Genomic DNA, 12618 nt, shown 5'->3' on the forward strand with positions numbered 1-12618 from the left:
TGTTTAGCTTTATTTGGCTGCATTTAATTATAATTTGACTTTATTTATTGTTATTAAAATGTATTTTATTTATTATGTTGCCGTCATGTTGACTAAGTTAGACAATATTTGAATTTTCTTTATTTTTCTATATCGTTTTGTCGTTACCAGTATGTTAGTGATAATCATTTGGTTATTTTATTCTATTTCACTACTCATTTTGTTGTGTTAATTATTATTTAAATATTGTTAATTACCTTATATTGTTCTCGTTAGCTTTATATGATTGTCATGCTGCTATTGTCTTATATTATTTATTATTGGTTTTATATGATACTGTGTTTTGAATGATTAGTTAAAATTGACCAATGAGAAAATCTTTTCGTCGATTTTGGAGGCCTTTACATTGTAAAAAACGGAAATTTAGTTTAAGTTCATGTATTTTGTTTGTTCAAAATGGCCAATGAGAAAATGTTTTCATCGATTTTAGAGGCCTTTACATTGTAAAAGACGGAAATTTAGTTTAAGTTCAGGTATTTTGTTTGTTCAAAATAGTCGATGAAGAAATTACCGTCGATTTCCAAGGCCTCTCATTTAATAAGACGGATTTTTATTTTTTAAGTTATTGTTTAATTCATTTATTTTTATTCATATTTATTTATTACTAACGCTTTTACTAAGTGTCTTTACAGGTATTCGGAGCTGCTTCCCATTGAAGCTATTCGAACAAAGTTCGAACAATATTTTGATTCATTATCGTATATTATTGACGATAGACAAATATAGGCTGTTTTTTATATTGTTTACTTTATTAGTTGTGTATATTGCATGTTTGTTATATTTGTATATTATTTTTACCTCCTCCTCAATTTGAAAAAATGAATTCAGTCGGGACCCACAGTTGTGGATTTCGAAGGATGCCTAGCACCTTCCCTTCGAAATAACTTGAACCCCTTACCTAGAATGTTGGTTTCGTAGATATTTTTAATTGTTTTTCTAGTTTTTCCAAAAATTAGGTGGCGACTCCTTTAAAATTCGTTTATTCTTAAAATTCTTTTAAAATTAAATCAACTGATTATTCTTTGAGTCACCTCGACGTTTCGCCCTATTTAAATAGAGTAGGGATGTAAACAGAATGACGACTTCTGCTGGGGATTTGAATGGTTCTAACCTTAAGATTAATTTATTTGGCTATGTGTTTTAACTGTATACTTGTTTTATTTATCGCTTATATTGAATTGTGGCATTCGTGGCACCCGATTCCGCCAAACGACAAATAGAGTGCATTAGGAAAAAAGACGGTTACGTGGCTTACCACAGTTGTCCTTCAGAGAAAACACAAGTTGAATTCTTTGGAAGTAATAAACGAATAGTTGGCTTGCGGTCATCCAACGTCGTTTATTAATCTTCACCCCGTTGTTTGTCCGACTCGGGTAACCGTCATTTCTAAACCAATTCTAGTCAATCTAGAGTAGAGCGAAACCAAATCCAAATCTAAGCATTAGCCTAAGACGGCTTAATACCCAAGGTGTATAAAGTCCATTAGTAAAACCATCAAAAATCATGTCCAAGGTCCACAACCTAATGACATATCATATTATTTGATATTTGACAGGTATATATGTGGAAACCTGATTGTTGCCTATGTGGGGTAGGGAATCTTAACCGTGCCTTATTTTGTAGGTATGGATCGATTTCCTAAATTCGACATGATAGTGGAAGCACCAGTTTTACTCAAGATGTGATACAACGACCTCAATGCATTTCACAAATGGGATCTCAACAAATATGTAGGGGCCTTAACATAACTCATTAACATGGTTGGGTGGCTCGAGCTGATTGAAGTCCTCACGGGTTATTGGGACAACGAGAAAATGGTGTTCCAATTTGGAAACATAGAGATCACCCCAATAATTGAGGAAATTCGGGACGGAATAGACACAGTCGATACAGGACTTGAAAGAAGAGTGAGAAAGCAGGAAAATATCTTAATCCCTAACAAGCCTACTCTCGAGGATATTATAAATTGGCTCGGATTAAGAAATGATTGCGTCTTTTGGGCCGAAAGTTCTAGCATTTCTTTTATGGATCTTTATGTTAGATTCGAGAATGCAAGCTTTTACGCGAATTACAACCAAGAGTTCAGGGTCACTTGCAGAGAATGGGACGGGATCAGACCTTTGGCATTTACCGTCGCACTATAGGGCACCATGGTTTTCCCATACGGCCCTAGCCTCAGTATCAACACCCGAGTGATAATGTTTGTGCACACTCTGTTCCACGGGCATCTGAACCAAGGGCAGGTAAAGTATTATCCTATCTCACCTGTCATCCTTTCTGACATGTACCGTGCTTTGGGGAAATGCAAGGAAGCGCATCATTACTTTCAGGGTTGCAACATTCTTCTTCAATGGTAGATAATGAGTCACTTGGTGAAGAGACACGGAACTCAAGAACTCCATACCCTCGATGAGCATAACACTCTTAAGAGTTTGAATGACATGTTGTTCTGGGCAAATTTAGAAAAAAGAAGAACCAGAGAAATATGGGCTCAAATTTTTTCTGAGTTGAGAGAAGAAAACATCGATTGGATGTTCGACCGTTTCATCTCGAAACATGCCATAATACGGGGCGACAGACAACTTGTGCTTCCTCTGCCAGGTATTCGAGGTATTCGCCCATATGCACCCATCCGGGTCCTGAGGCAGTTCGGAAGATGACAAGCTACACCCCAAAAACATACTATCATATCTATGTGTTCGACTTCGGGGTTGATAGAGTGCCTGAGGCTTTAGAGATACTGAGAGAATGGAAAAGAGCAGTGCGAATGAACAAGGACACCATTGCCATAGATCGATTTAATGCAGGGTACGATGAAACTTACAAAGCTTGGTTAAAACACAATATACATGGTATTTCCTTCTCAGTTCCGAACATTTACCGCAGTGTAGAGGACAAAGAGTCCAAAGCTTTGATAGAACTAAGAGAGGTAAGAAGAGAAGCCCAGGAAATGCACGAGGAATTTCTTCGAAAGCAAAAGGAGGATAAGTACGCCCTCGAAAGCGTAACTCAAGAATTAGAAAGCTTGAGAAGCGATTTGGGAGAGGTTAACTTATGGATTGGAGATAAGAAAAGCGAAATGTGTCTCGAGGACTGGGAGGAAAAAGGCCGCCCGAGCGAAGGAAACTTGCTAGTGATTCGATATAGGCTTCAACATCTCATCACACAGAACAAGAGGAGCAGATCAGAGGCGGGGCCATCGGGAGCATCTTAGCGGATTTAGCCCCTGCGTGGGTTTTTTATATATGTACTTATTGTTATTTGCCCTTACATGGGCTTGCCTTTCTTGTATTTTGGTACTCTTTTCAAATGACCCCTGCGTGGGCCTTTTCTTTTGTGTTTCCCGTTTATTCCCTACTTCCCCCTGCTTATTTTCGCTTTTTCGAACATCATTTTATATGCGAAATTTGCTTTGGAGTAACAAAATGGTTCAATTCTACACATACATCTTTCAAATACGCTAGGCCTACCCTTGGCACAAAAGGGTCCCCTACTTGTTTAGGACGCGCGCTAGACGCTTGTGTGCTTTAACTATTTATGTGATTTTGTTGGTTTGAATGAGGACATTTTTTGCCCATTCCTTTTCGAATTTTTTTTGAAAATTTCGCCAATACTAAATATAAGTCACTACCAAATGTCCAACCAAAATTCCATGAATCTTAAGTTTCTCAGCCATAAATAAAATCTTACTACCAAATCCTGAAATATTACTCTATCATTACAGAAAAAATGAAATTCCTGCTAAGATGGAAAAGGGCAAGGGTATCGACATAGAGCTAACCGAGGAGGATTTGAAGATGGAATTACAGCGGCTCAGGCGAGAGATCCAAGAAACCAGAGAAAGGAGAATAGAAGTGGAGTCTGCTACCGCGATCGCACGAGCAACAAATGCGGCACTAGACGCGGAATTGGCAGCAAAGATGACAAAATGTGATGTTATAAGTAAAAAGACAGTTGTTGTGCGGAGGGAACATGATGTCTTCAAGAATGACATAACTATGAAACTTCAGAAGATGCGCGGGAAATGTTCTTTCTTCAATCAAGAAGTCAATAGTGATCCCGAAGACACTCACCCTGGAGCTACTGAAGAAGATTCCGATGAGGAAATCATCTATATGCCTCACTTCCTAGGACGTCTGAAAGGAGGGGACCAAAAGATCACTCTCCCGGCTTATGAGCGAACACATAGCGTGGTGGCAAAAGTCGTGCCGTGTGCTCTCATTTACGAGCACCTTAAGGCGTCAGGTATGCTGAAGCCTCTCGAAGGAACCACTTTTGGGTTTGGGAATGAAAGCTCTCAAAAGACGTGTGCCTACCACCCAAACCAAAGAGGACACACTATAGAAGAATGTGTGGAGCTTAAGGCAGCAATCCGCAACCTGATCAACGTTGGGGAGATCCCGTATATGTAGGGTAGGAACACCGTCCTTACTTGTGACCAACAGGAGCCTAGTATGTCGGTCACTGAGCACACTCTGTTTTATTGTCACCACTTCACGCCTTTCAAGATAACGTTGCTGAATATCTACAGTTTGTTAGTTCAAAAATGAGTCTTAGCCTCTATCAGAAAGGATGACGAAGCAATCGATCCCGTTGGAATTGAGATCTGGAAACCCTGCCCTTATCATGATGCTGTAGATCACAACATTGGAAGGTGCCTCAGGTTTCGCTACGACGTGGAATCCCTCGTCAACATGGGAAAGATTCAAGTTGAGTTTGTTCCCCGTGGCTAATACGTTAGTCAGAGGAAGAAGCTTTTGTGAAGGCATCATCTATCTTTTAGGAGTTTTATTATATGTTTTTTACTTTCCTTGTAATCACCAGAAATGAATGAATGAAAATGAAATATTTCTTTGTATTCGAATTACGTAGGGCCTGAATTCTCCTTGGGAGATAGGTGGCAGCCTTTCAAGGCCCGGTCCCTATCTTTTTCAAATTTTCTTTCCCCCCTCTTTCATTCTACAAGGAAACATTGAGTTCAGATCAATAGATGCCTGAAGATGCAGCAAGAAGACCTTAGCTCAATGCAATTTAACCTTTCTAAGTCACTAGCCCCAAAATAAAACGAGCAAATTCCTGCTTGTTAAAAAAAATCAATCCCCATTACTCGTGGGTTAACGTGTCCTCAAACGAAGCAACTTTTATGTGTTTATCTGCTTTTTATGTGATATCTTGCATTATTCATCCAGAACTAATGTTGACAGATTTGTCTTTGAGTTGTTTTTCTCTACAGGTAGTTAGAACTAATCTGTGTTGATACACTGGCCGATCATCCTTATTTCACTAGATCTAAAGGCCCTACAGATTCCTTCTCTAGTCGAAGTTCACAAAAGGGAAAAGCAGCAATGGGTGATAACAACGAAGAAACCAGCCTTACTGATGTCTTGGTGGCTCAGCCCGCCCTTGCTGATCAGAATGAACTGATCCTACAGTTGATGCAACAAATTGCTGAGATGAGGGTCGAGATGCAGAGAAAACAAGATTTGCCTCCTTTGATTTTTGCGGTCAACACTCAACCAGACGAAAGACCTCCAGCTCACATTCCCCCTCCTAACGTGGAACAAGCTCAAAACCCGCATTCAAGTCCTGCTCGTAATCCCTCCATCATTGACCTTACCACCCAAAACCCTCATTACGCCTCAGCCTCTTATCAAACACCACCCCTTCCTCAAAACACCAACCTCCAAGCACCACTCCCTTCCCCTAATGCAAACCACCAAACTGGCCTACCCCCTCAAAGCCAAAATGTTAACCGCCCGCATATTTCCCTCCATCACCAAAATCAGTATACCAACCCCCAAACTTTTCCCCAAAACTATCACGCCCTTTTAAATGGCCAGAGTCCCTCTATTGCTCCGCCACTACCGCAAAAAGACACTTTCCAAATACCAGTCCCCAACGAGCATGACACCCATGGTTCAGAGCTCGACCACTATGAGGAGAGGGAGAGAGAGTGGAGGTCAAATGAAGAGACCGCCAAGATAGATATGAAAGAGGAAATTAGAAAAGCCATGAAAGAGTTGAACTGCATTCCTGCGGTCGCCGGGTTGAGTTACGAAGACCTGTGCATTCATCCGAATTTGGACCTCCTGAAAGGGTTCAAGGTGCCAAAATTTGACATCTTCGGAGGAACGGGGAACCCCTTAGCACACTTGAGGGCCTACTGTGACCAACTCATGGGAGTTGAGAGAGACGAAGCTTTGTTGATGCGACTTTTTAGCCGAAGTCTGAGCGGAGAGGCTCTAGAATGGTTTACGTCTCATGAAACAAGACAATGGTCTAGCTGGAATGCTCTGGCTAAGGACTTCATCGAACGATTCGCCTACAATGTGGAGATCGTTCCTGATCATTACTCTTTGGAGAAGATGAAGCAGAAGCCGACCGAAAGTTACATAGAATACGCATATAGGTGGCGAAAGGAGGCAACTAGAGTTAGACCATCTATGTCAGAAAAGGAAATTGTCGAAGTGTTTGTGCGGGTGCAAGAGCCCGAATATTATGACAGAATCATGTTGCTCGGTGGAACAAAATTTGCTAGATAGTCAAGGTAGGTGAGACTATCGAAGATGGATTGAGAACCGGGAAGATTGGCCGTGTTGCTGCCTCGCTCGGATCTTCGGGCTTGTTGAAGAAGAAAAGAGAAGATGTGTCATCTATCTCTTATGAGGGGAAGAAGACCCCAAGGAAATCCTCATCATATCAAGTTCGTTCTCGACCTTCATAAAGTTCATACTCGGCTTGTTATGCACAGGATGATTACCAGAATACCCCTCCCCCCAGTTACCAAAATACCCTCATCCCAGTTATCAAAACACTCCCCCTCCTAGCTACCAAACTCCCCCTACTATCTACCAAACTCCCCCTCCAGTTTATCAAACTTCATCTCATCACTACTGAAATGTCGCCCCCAACTGTGCCAACGTTCAGACGAATTACAAAACACCTCCCCTAATGTACCAAACCCCAGCTCCACTTTACCAAAATACTCCCTCGAACTACCAAGCTCCACAACCAAACTACCAAACCAACTAATATCCCAGATATCAATCCCCCCGTCCGAACACTCCAAATTATCGTCAAATGCCTCCTCCTCAACAAGGTAATTATGGTATTCTGGTAATCATCATGTGCATAACAAGCCGAGTATGAACTCTGTGAAGGTCGAGAACGACCTTGGTATGATGAGGATTTCCTTGGGGTCTTCTTCCCCTCATAAGAGATAGAGGACACATCATCTCTTCTCTTCTTCAACAAGCCCGAAGATCCGAGCGAGGCAGCAACACGGCCAATCTTCCTGGTTCTCAATCCATCTTCGATTGTCTCACCTACCTTGACTATCTCAACAAATTTTGCTCCACCGAGCAACATGATTCTGTCATAATATTCGGGTTCTTGCACCCGCACAAACACTTCGACAATTTCCTTTTCTGACATAGATGGTCTAACTCTAGCTGCCTCCTTTCACCACCCATCTACGAATTCTCTGTAACTTTCGATCGGCTTCTGCTTCATCTTCTCCAAAGAGTAACGATCAGGAACGATCTCCATATTGTAGGCAAATAGTTCGATGAAGTCCTTAGCCAGAGCATTCCAGCTAGACCATTGTCTTGTTTCATGAGACGCAAACCATTCTAGAGCCTCTCCGCTCAGACTTCGGCTAAAAAGCCGCATCAACAAAGCTTCGTCTCTCCCAACTTCCACGAGTTGGTCACAGTAGGCCCTCATATGTGCTAAGGGGTTCCCCATTCCTCCGAAGATGTCAAATTTTGGCACCTTGAACCCTTCCGAGAGGTCCAAATTCGGATGAATGCACAGGTCTTCGCAACTCAACTCAGCAACCTCAGGAATGCAGTTCAGCTCCTTCATGGCTTTTCAAATTTCCTCCTTCATATCTATCTTGGCGGATTCTTTCTTTGACCTTCACTCTCTCTCCTTCTCCTCATAGTGGTTGAGCTCCGAACCATGGGCGTCATGCTCGTTGGGGATTGGTATTTGGAAAGTGGTTTTTTGCGGTAGTGGCGGAGCAATAGAGGAACTCTGGCCATTTAAAGGGGCGTGATAATTTTGGGGAAAAGTTTGGGAGTTGGTATACTGATTTTGGTGATTGAGGGAAATGTGCGAGCGGTTAACATTTTGGCTTTGAAGGGGTAGGCCAGTTTAGTGGNTTGTGTTTCCCGTTTATTCCCTACTTCCCCCTGCTTATTTTTGCTTTTTCGAACACAATTTTATATGCGAAATTTCCTTTGGGGTAACAAAATGGTTCAATTCTACACATACATCTTTCAAATACGCTAGGCTTACCCTTGGCACAAAAGGGTCCCCTACTTGTTTGGGACGCGCGCTAGCCGCTTGTGTGCTTTAACTATTTATGTGATTTTGTTGCTTTGAATGAGGACATTTTTAGCCCATTCCTTTTTAAAATTTCTCCAATACTAAATACAAGTCACTACCAAATGTCCAACCAAAATTCCATGAGTCTTAAGTTTCTCAGCCATAAATAAAATCTTACTACCAAATCCTGAAATATTACTCTATCATCTCAGAAAAAGTGAAATTGCTGCTAAGATGGAAAAGGGCAAGGGTATCGACATAGAGCTAACTGAGGAGGATTTGAGGATGGAATTGCAGCGGCTCAGGTGAGAGATCCAAGAAACAAGAGAAAGGAGAATAAAAGTGGAGTTTGCCACTGCGGTCGGACGAGCAGAAAATGAGGCACTAGACGCGGAATTGGTAGCAAAAATGACAAAATGCGATGTTATAAGTAAAAAGACAGTTGTTGTGCGGAGGGAACATGACGTCTTCAAAAATGACATAACTATGAGACTTCAGAAGATGTGCGGGAAATGCTCTTTCTTCAATCAAGAAGTCAATAGTGATTCCGAAGACACTCACCCTGGAGCTACTGAAGAAGATTTCGATGAGGAAATCATCTATATGCCACCCTTCCTGGGACGTCTGAAAGAAGGGGACCAAAAAATCACTCTCCCGGCTTATGAGCGAACACATAGCATAGTGGGAAGAGTCGTGTCGTGTGCTCTCATTTACGAGCACCTTAAGGCGTCAGGTATGCTGAAGCCTCTTGAAAGAACCACTTTTGGGTTTAGGCATGAAAGCTCTCAAAAGATGTGTGCCTACCACCCAAACCAAAGAGGACACACTATAGAAGAATGTGTGGAGCTTAAGGCAGCAATCCGCAACCTGATCAACGTTGGGGAGATCCCGTATATGTAGGGTAGGAACACCGTCCTTATTTGTGACCAACAGGAGCCTAGTATGCCGGTCACTGAGCACACTCTGTTTTATTGTCACCACTTCACGCCTTTTAAGAAAACGTTGCTGAATATCTACAGTTTGTTAGTTCAAAAAGGAGTCTTGGCCTCTATCAGAAAGGATGACGAAGCAATCGATCTCGTTGGAATTGAGATCTGGAAACCCTGCCCTTATCATGATGTCGTAGATCACAACATTGGAAGGTGCCTCAGGTTTCGGTACGATGTGGAATCCCTCGTCAACATGTGAAAGATTCAAGTTAAGTTTGTTCCCCGTGGCTAATACGACAGTCAGAGGAACAAGCTTTGGTGAAGAATGTTGCCTTCACCGAAGCTTGTTCCTCTAACTGTTGTATTAGCCACGGGGAACAAACTCAACTTGAATATTTCCCATGTTGACGAGGGATTCCACGTCGTAGCGAAACCTGAGGCACCTTCCAATGTTGTGATCTACGACATCATGATAAGGGCAGGGTTTCCAGATCTCAATTCCAATGGGATCGATTGCTTCGTCATCCTTTCTGATAGAGGCTAAGACTCCTTTTTGAACTAACAAACTGTAGATATTCAACAATATTTTCTTGAAAGGCGTGAAGTGGTGACAATAAAACAGAGTGTGCTTGGTGACCGGCATACTAGGCTCTTATTGGTCACAAGTAAGGATGGTGTTCCTACCCTACATATACGGGATCTTCCCAACGTTGATCAGGTTGCGGATTGCTGCCTTAAGCTCCACACATTCTTCTATAGTGTGTCCTTTTTGGTTTGGGTGGTAGGCACACATCTTTTGAGAGCTTTCATGCCCAAACCCAAAAGTGGTTCTTTCAAGAGGCTTCAGCATACCTGACGCCTTAAGGTGCTCGTAAATGAGAGCACACGACACGACTCTTGCCCCCACGCTATGTGTTCGCTCATAAGCCGGAAGAGTGATCTTTTGGTCCCCTCCTTTCAGACGTCTCAGGAAGGGAGGCATATAGATGATTTCCTCATCGGAATCTTCTTCAGTAACTCCAGGGTGAGTGTCTTCGGGACCACTATTGACTTCTTGATTGAAGAAAGAGCATTTCTCGCGCATCTTCTGAAGTCTCATAGTTATGTCATTCTTGAAGACGTCATGTTCCCTCCGCACAACAACTGTCTTTTTACTTATAACATCACATTTTGTCATCTCTGCTGCCAATTCCGCGTCTAGTGCCGCATTTGCTACTCGTGCGACCGCGGTGGCAAACTCCACTTCTATTCTCCTTTCTCTGGTTTCTTGGATCTCTCGCCTGAGCCGCTGCAATTCCATCCTCAAATCCTCTTCAGTTAGCTCTATGTCGATACCCTTGCCCTTTTCCATCTTAGGAGCAATTTCACTTTTTCTGAGATAATAGAGTAATATTTTAGAATTTAGTAGTAAGATTTTATTTCTGACTGAGAAACTAAAGACTCATGAAATTTTGGTTGGACATTTGGTAGTGACTTATATTTAGTATTGGAGAAATTTTCAGAAAAATTTCGAAAAGGAATGGGCTAAAAATGTCCTCATTCAAAGCAACAAAATCACATAAATGGTTAAAGCACACAAGCGGCTAACGCGCGTCCTAAACAAGTAAGGGACCCTTATGTGTCAAGGGTAGGCCTAGCGTATTTGAAAGATGTATGTGTAGAACTGAACCATTTTGATACCTCAAAGCAAATTTCGCATATAAAATGATGTTCGAAAAAGCGAAAATAAGCAGGGGGAAGTAGGGAATAAACGGGAAACACAAAAGAACATGTCCACGCAGGGGTCATTTGAAAATAATACCAAAATACAAGAAATGCAAGCCCATGCAGGGAAAAATAACAATAAGTACGTATAGAAAAAACCCACGCAGGGGCTAAATCAGCTAAGATGCTCCCGATGGCCCCGCCTCTGATCTGTTCCTCTAGTTTTGTGTCATGAGATGTTGAAGCCTATATCGAATCACTAGCAAGTTTCCTTTGCTTGGGCGGCCTTTCTCCTCCCAGTCCTCGAGACACATTCCAATTTTCTTATCTCCAATCCATAAGTTAACCTCTCCCAAATTGCTTCTCAAGCTTTCTAATTCTTGAGTTACGCTTTCGAGGGCGTACTTATCCTCCTTTTACTTTCGGAGAAATTCCTCATGCATTTCTTGGGCTTCTCTTCTTACCTCTCTTAGTTCTATCAAAGCTTTGGACTCTTTGTCCTCTACACTGCGGTAAATGTTCGGAACTGAGAAGGAGATACTATGTATATTGCACTTCAACCAAGCTTTGTAAGTTTCATAGTACCCCGCATTAAATCGATCTATGGCAATGGTGTCCTTGTTAATTTGCACTGTTCTTTTCCATTCTCTCAGCATCTTTAAAGCCTCAGGCACTCTATCAACCCCGAAGTCGAACACATAGATATGATAGTATGCTTCTGGGGTGTAGTTTGTTTTCTTCCGAACTGCCTTAGGACCCGGACGGGTGCATATGGGCGAATACCTCGAATACCTGGCAGAGGAAGAACAATTGTCTGTCGCCCCATATTATGGCATGTTTCGAGATGAAACGGTCGAACATCCACTGGATGTTTTCTTCTCTTAACTCAAAAAAAATTTGAGTCCATCTTTCTCTGGTTCTTCTTTTTTCTAAGTTTGCCCAGAACAACATGTCATTCAAACTCTTAAGAGCGTTATGCACATCGAGGGTATGGAGTTCTTGAGTTCCGTGTCTCTTCACCAAGTGACTCATTATCCACCATTGAAGAAGAAGGTTGCAACCCTGAAAGTAACGATGCCCTTCCTTGCATTTCCCCAAAGCACGGTACATGTCGGAAAGGATAACAGGTGCGATAGGATAATACTTTACTTGCCCTTGGTTCAGATGCCCGTGGAACAGAGTGTGCGCAAGCATTATCACTCGGGTGTTGATACTGAGGCTAGGGCCGTGTTGGAAAACCATGGTGCACAATAGTGCGACGGTGAATGTCAAAGGTCTGATCCCGTCCCATTCTCTGCAAGTGACCCTGAACTCTTGGTTGTAATTCGCGTAAAAGCTTGCGTTCCCGAATCTAACATAAAGATCCATAAAAGAAATGTTATAACCTTCGACCCTAAAAAGGCAATCCTTTCTTAATCCGAGCCAATTTATAATATCCTCAAGAGTAGGCTTGTTAAGGATTAAGATATTTTCCTGTTTTCTCACTCTTCTTTCAAGTCATGTACCGGCTGTGTCTATTCCGTCCCAAATTTCCTCAATTGTTGGGGTGATCTCCATGATTCCAAATTGGAACACCATTTTCTCGTTGTCCCAATAACCCGTGAGGACTTCAATC

The sequence above is a fragment of the Solanum stenotomum genome, unplaced genomic scaffold (assembly GCF_019186545.1).
Source record: "Solanum stenotomum isolate F172 unplaced genomic scaffold, ASM1918654v1 scaffold15793, whole genome shotgun sequence".
NCBI lineage: Eukaryota > Viridiplantae > Streptophyta > Magnoliopsida > Solanales > Solanaceae > Solanum > Solanum stenotomum.